The sequence below is a fragment of the Babylonia areolata genome, chromosome 7, assembly GCF_041734735.1.
Source record: "Babylonia areolata isolate BAREFJ2019XMU chromosome 7, ASM4173473v1, whole genome shotgun sequence".
Taxonomy (NCBI): domain Eukaryota; kingdom Metazoa; phylum Mollusca; class Gastropoda; order Neogastropoda; family Buccinidae; genus Babylonia; species Babylonia areolata.
The window spans coordinates 10,042,108-10,048,439 of record NC_134882.1 but is presented as its reverse complement, the minus strand read 5'-3'; the positions used below and the strand labels follow the sequence as shown (position 1 = coordinate 10,048,439).

The window sequence follows — 6,332 nt, the reverse complement described above, 5'->3', positions numbered from 1 at the left end:
ACATTACATAAGAGGGATCACTGGAATGCGCCGATCTCAAATTCAGCACCAGAACCAATAGCAAACAAAGGAATTAAGGCAATGTGTATAACTCAAACAGATATATGGTATACCAAGACTTGAACGAAACTTTTCTCGAGGGATGTTGGGAAAAACATGAAAATGAATCAATTTTCTACATGAATCTGACAGAAAAGGGTGTTTTACAATGCATTAACTCTCTCCATACGAACGGCGAAAGAGACGACGTTAACAGCCTTTCATCCCAATTACCATCATCAAAATATTGCAAGCGGAAGGCTCTTATACTGAAGACGTGAATGTTGACAAAGAATACCACAATTCTGACGACGGAAGCAAAAGGTTGGGTCATTCAGACACCCACTGTACATCCGAGGGGTCTGTGTAGAGGAGAAGAGAGGACTGGCCGTACTGAGTAAGTTAACCTCGCGCATGGAGCGTGAAAAAGGTACCTAATAGGTTTGATGTCTGTTGTGATGCAACATTGTCACATTTATTTAGAATGTTCTTTGTTTCATGCTTGTGTGTGTTTGTATCCTTTCGCATGTAAGCTTGCACTGAAAATAGATCCTCAGTTGCATACAAGACACAAGGAACATGAAAAGATTATGTCAAGAACAATGTGAAAGAAAAACAAATCTACCAGCCAAGCAAACAGACGAAAGGACACACACACACACACACACACACACACACTCATTATCTTACACATAAACACATACATGTACACATTTTTTTTTACACTACTTGCCTTCACCATTTCACTAATGTCCCCATCATAATCATGATTGTCGTTGTTGTCGCGCCCCTCTTTCTCTTTTCCTTTTTTTCTCTCTCTCAGTTTTCTGTGATAAGATTTGTGTTGGAAAAAGACAAGAAACCAACCCCGGTGACGAAGGAAGTGTCTTTGATTAAAAAAAAAAGAAAAAAAAAAGAAAAAAAAGACGGTGGCTTCCCACGCTTTCTCACAATACGTAGGGCGCTCCCTTGACTTCTCGCAATGGAGAGAAACCGTGGTAGGGGAACGACCACACTTTCTCACAATCCCGTCGCTTTCTTGTAAAGTGAGAGAAAGCGTGGATGGTCGGATTGCGAGAGAGCGTGGGCTGACTATCCTCTTCGATCACAATCTGTAGAGAGGGAGAATAGTTGTACACAGAACCGAGTTGCTGTGTCTCAAGATCTTCGTTTTTGACTCACTTGTGTAAACAAAGTGAGTCTATGTTTTAACCCGGTGTTCGGTTGTCTCTCTCTCTCTCTCTCTCTCTCTCTCTGTGTGTGTGTGTGTGTGTGTGTGTGTGTGTGTGTGTGTGTGTGTATGTGTGTCTGTGTGTCCGTGGTAAACTTTAACATTGACATTTTCTCTGCAAGTACTTTGTCAGTTGACACCAAATTCGGCATAAAAATAGGAAAAAATTCAGTTCTTTCCAGTCATCTTGCTTAAAACAATATTGCACCTCTGGGATGGGCACAAAAAAAAAAAAAAAAAAAAAAATGAAGCCTAATTATATGCAAACTGCATTTACTGTTATATTTACATTTTTTGTATTCTCTAAACTTGGCACTTTGATCTGATATTCTGACCCAACAACAAGAGCAGTCATTATAATCATTTTTTGTTCAAACAGGAACTTCTTTTGCTAAGCATGGAAGTTTTATTTATTTTGCAAACGTTTTGGTGCAGATAGTAAAAAAGGGAAATTACTCTGTAATTAATGCTAGGGGACTTAATTCGCTTTAAGCTGATCTTTCTCATCTTAAACATTACATTTTGAAATTATACACGATACATAAAAAGCTTGGATTTTTTTTTCAGTGTATCACAAGTGAGTCTTGAAGGCATTGCCTCTCTTGTTAAGTTAACAATGTCTCTTTCATACGAACTTGAAATGTCTGTTTAAAACAGAACCAAAAAGGTCGTGTACAACGAAGCATCAGCAAGTTTTACTTCCAGACAGCTAAAACATCACGAACAGTAGGTCAAGTGAAAAACAGAAACCTAATGGTGCATTAGTTGAATGACATTTTCCCTCTCGAACACACATTGCACACACGAGTTCTTTCAGCCCCATACTTACGGGAGATGTCACATTTTATTGCACTGCTGTATTGTAGCTTGTTGCAGTTTCAGTTTCAGTTTCAGTAGCTGCGTTCGGACAAATCCATATACGCTACACCACATCTGCCAAGCAGATGCCTAACCAGCAGCGTAACCCAACGCGCTTAGTCAGGCCTTGAGAAAAAGGGTTGCCAACAGCACCCGGTGTTCCCAGGCGGTCACCCATCCAAGTACTAACCGGGCCCAACGTTGCTTAACTTCGGTGATCGGACGAGAACCGGTGTTTTCAACGTGGTATGGGCCGTTGGCAAAAATCGCTCTCCCCGGCGGGGAATTGAACCCCGGTCTCCCGCGTGACAGGCGGGGATACTGACCACTATACTACCGAGGAGCTAAATATAGGTTGGCCCACATGGGAGTTTGTTGCATTACGTTGTGTTGTTTTTATTTAGTACATTGCATACTATTCCATCTCATCGTTTCGTATCATATCCTTCGTATAAAGTATCGTGTTGAATTGTATTGTCACAAACTGTCTGTATGGAATTCGAGTTGCTGTCCGCTCCATGTTTTGTTCTTTTTTCTCTCCTTCCTTCCTTCCTTCCTTGCTTGCTTCCTTCCTTTCTTCTTCTTCTTCTTCTCGTTCGTCCGATGGATACCCCGATTCTTTTTAACCCATGAAAGTGGATTATTAGTCTGCATTTTTTTTTCTGTAAATGGAAAACCCCCTTGTTGCTGTGGGTTCTGTAACCAAGTGCATGCTGCGCACAGCACCTCGATTTTATCATCACATCCGAAAGATTATACCCAGACTATCGGGCGAGGTAGTGTAAAATCGTGGTCCTTGCGGTTATCGAACCAGCCGTTGACTGTTCTTTTCTTGGTCAGGCACTGTGTCCACTTTGCTCCATCATGTCTTTTTATGTGAGCTTAGAGTTGACTTCATCAAGATTTTGCGCCTTACAAATATTGTTATTATTATTATTATTATTATTATTATTAGTAGTAGTAGTAGTAGTATTTTCATGTATTTATCTATTATATTTTTAAATTAATTAATTAATTAATTAATTAATTGTATTATTATTATTTTCTGTTACTTTATTTTATTTTATTTTATTTATTCGATTATATTTTTTTTTTCTCAAGGCCTGACTAAGCGCGTTGGGTTACGCTGCTGGTCAGGCATCTGCTTGGCAGTTGTGGTGTAGCATATTATTATGGATTTGACCGAACGCAGTGACGCCTCCTTGAGCTACTGATACTGATGTCTTGTCGTCAATGTTATTGTATTGTGTTGTGTTGTGTTGTGCTGTGTTGTCTGGCGTTTTGTTGTGTTACAGTTGTTGTGTTGTGTTGTATTGCGTTGAGTTTTATTGTATTGCATTGTATTACTTTTTTTGTAACAATAGATTTCTCTGTGTGAAATTCAGATTTTTCTATTTCGAGATAGAGAGCGTGTCCCTTCAATGCAGTGTCACCCCTTTAAAACATTGCTTTTCTGCCTGCAAGAATATTTATTTCTCAATCGAAGTTGAGCTTTATTGGGAGAGAGAGAGAGAGAGAGAGAGAGAGAGAGAGAGAGAGAGAGAGAGAGAGAGAGAGAGAGAGAGAGAGAGAGTGGTGGGAGGGTGAGGGGAGAGAGAGAAAAAGAGAAAATCAGTTCTTCATAATGTATTCTTTATTTCTTCTATCATATTTTTCATTCTTTCTTTATTCCTTTCTCCACTCCTTTCCTTCTTTTTTATATATATATTCCTTTCTTTCTTTTATCTCCTCTCTATCTCCCCTTCTTCCTTTCGCGATAAACTGGAAAAGACGGACGGATGACCAAGGCAAACGAATGAGCAAAGACGTCACCAGTTGATCTGAAACAATCCTTCTTCTTCAGATGGCGATTCCACAAAGTTTTTTTACATGTAGGCAAATCGATCTCTCTCTGTCTCCCTGTCTCCCTGCATCTCTAATTCTCTCTCCCTATTTCTTCTCTCTCCCTTTCGCTCTTTTACTCACTCTCTCTCTCTCTCTGTCTGTCTCTCTCTCGTTTTTCTTATTATAATTATGCTTATTACTTGTATCCACATGTCATTAAGACTGATAAACTATTGACAGTATCAATTTCAGAGTTTGGGAGTCCTCCCTCTTTCTCTGACATATTCTGTCTCTCTCTGTCTCTCTCTCTCTGTCTTTCGCTCTCTATCTCTCTCTTTCTCCCTCTTGTTCTCTCTTTCGTTCTCTCTGTCTGTGCTTTGACAGAAAATCAAATACATTTGTAGGCAGAAAAAAATGAAATAAAAAATGGACAGCGATGCACTGAAACGATGCGCTCTCTCTCTCTCTCTCTCTCTCTGTCTCACACACACGCACACAGACACAGACACAGACACAGACACACACAGACACACACACAGACACACAGACACAGACACAGACACAGACACACACACACACACACACACACACACACACACGCGTACTGTTGTTGTTTGTCCTTCGGAGTCGAAGATGTCCACGACGACAGGATAGCTGATCACTGGCTGTGGGTCCGGAGGTGACTGGTGAGGTCATTCACACACACACACACACACACACACGCACACACACACACACACACACACAGAGATATATATATATATATATATATATATATACGCGCATACGTGCACACACACACACATACGCGCATATGTGCACACACACACACACACACACACACTCTCTCTCTCTCACGCTCTCCCTCCACCCCCCACCCCCTCTCTCTATCTGTCCTTCCGTGTCCTTTCCTCTTTTCCTTTCCATCCTCTTCTCTCTCCTTCTCTCTCTCTCTCTCTCTCCTTCTCTTCCTTTTACTGTCACATGAAGACAGTTTAGTGCTTCCTGCCAACTCCTTGGCGTCCTTAGCTATTACCTCGTTGTCCCTCATTTGAAAACATGATCTCCACGTCAGGATGAACGTTTATCGGGCGTAAATTTGGCTAGGACAGGATCAGTCTGACCTGGGGTTCCTCTCTCTCTCTCTCTCTGTGGGAACATGCTTGTGCCAAAAGTAAGAAAGAAAAGAAAGAAAAAAAAGAAGAAAAAAAAAGAAAAAAAGAGAGATAAGCGCGGTATATTCCTGCCAGTTTATCATTAACGCAATTGTTACCTTTCTTGTGTCAGGTTTTCTATCTATCTATCTATCTATCTATCTATCTATCTATCTATCTATCTTATATGTATTACTTTGTATGTCTTATACCTTGCGTCAAAAGGAAAGAAATATGTTTCGCTATGTCGTGTGTTCTGTGGTGTTTACACTCACTTTAGCACCGATAGGAACATGTTGTGCTTAGATGTAAATACCCGCTCCAGTCCCACCCCTCCAAAAATAAAATGAACTAAAACAAAACAAAATAAGAATGAAATAAGATAAGAATGAAACAAAAGAACATTGCAAGGAAAAGAAAAGAAGAAAAAGAAGAATAGGGAATTATGACTGAAAAGTGTTCTGGTTCTCCCTACGAGAACGTTGTCCGCATTGTACTACTACTACTACTATTACTAATGGTATTTATATAGCGCTGAATCTTGTGCAGAGACAAATCAAAGCACTTATCGAGCAATCTTTGCTCGTTAAGCATTTAAGAAAAAAAAAGAAAGAAAAAGAGAAGAATTTAAATGATTTGCTATTGTTAGTTTAAGCGTCCATGAAAAGATGTATCGTTCAATACGAAACATGCGATCTTTGCAACATATTCATGAGACTGATGACCCCTTACATGCCTCAACAATTATGTTTGGTTTTTGTCTTAAACATTCCTTTAAAATCTACGCGTTTTGCAGATAATGTTTTGAAGAATCTAACTTTTGTTTTAAAAAAAAAGAGAGAAAAAAAGATAAGACTTTAATCTGGATTATATAAACGAAACAAAAATCCGATGTTATAGTCCTTTCGCGTTACTGAATAGCCCACTAGTTATATATCATTGCAGAGAGGAATATAAATCAAAATGCACATCTTACTGCTATGTTGTGAAAGCATTCACCGTAGACCTACTGTTTAAAAGAAAAGGACAAGGAGGAAACACTTTGAAGTGAGCAGCTGATGCAACGTTGAGTTGTGGTCACCAAGTGGAAACGGGTCCGCCAAAGCGAGAAAATCTTTCCGCATCGGATCGAATTCCACACTCGTCAGTATTTTCTTCCCTTCACTTGAACCTCGAGTGATGGACTGGACTGCTAGTCAGCATTCGGATGAGAAGTTAAACCGAGG

The 6,332-nt window shown here is 39.8% G+C and overlaps 2 non-coding genes across 2 annotated transcripts; both read right to left on the bottom strand.

Moving 5' to 3' along the window:
- Nucleotides 1-2,269: 2,269 nt before the first annotated feature.
- Nucleotides 2,270-2,389, bottom strand: LOC143284364 (5S ribosomal RNA). The gene has a single exon (XR_013055519.1). It is a non-coding gene; the product is annotated as a 5S ribosomal RNA (ribosomal RNA).
- A 10-nt stretch (nucleotides 2,390-2,399) lies between these two features.
- On the bottom strand, nucleotides 2,400-2,471 carry Trnad-guc (transfer RNA aspartic acid (anticodon GUC)). The gene has a single exon. It is a non-coding gene; the product is annotated as a tRNA-Asp (tRNA).
- Nucleotides 2,472-6,332: the final 3,861 nt, after the last annotated feature.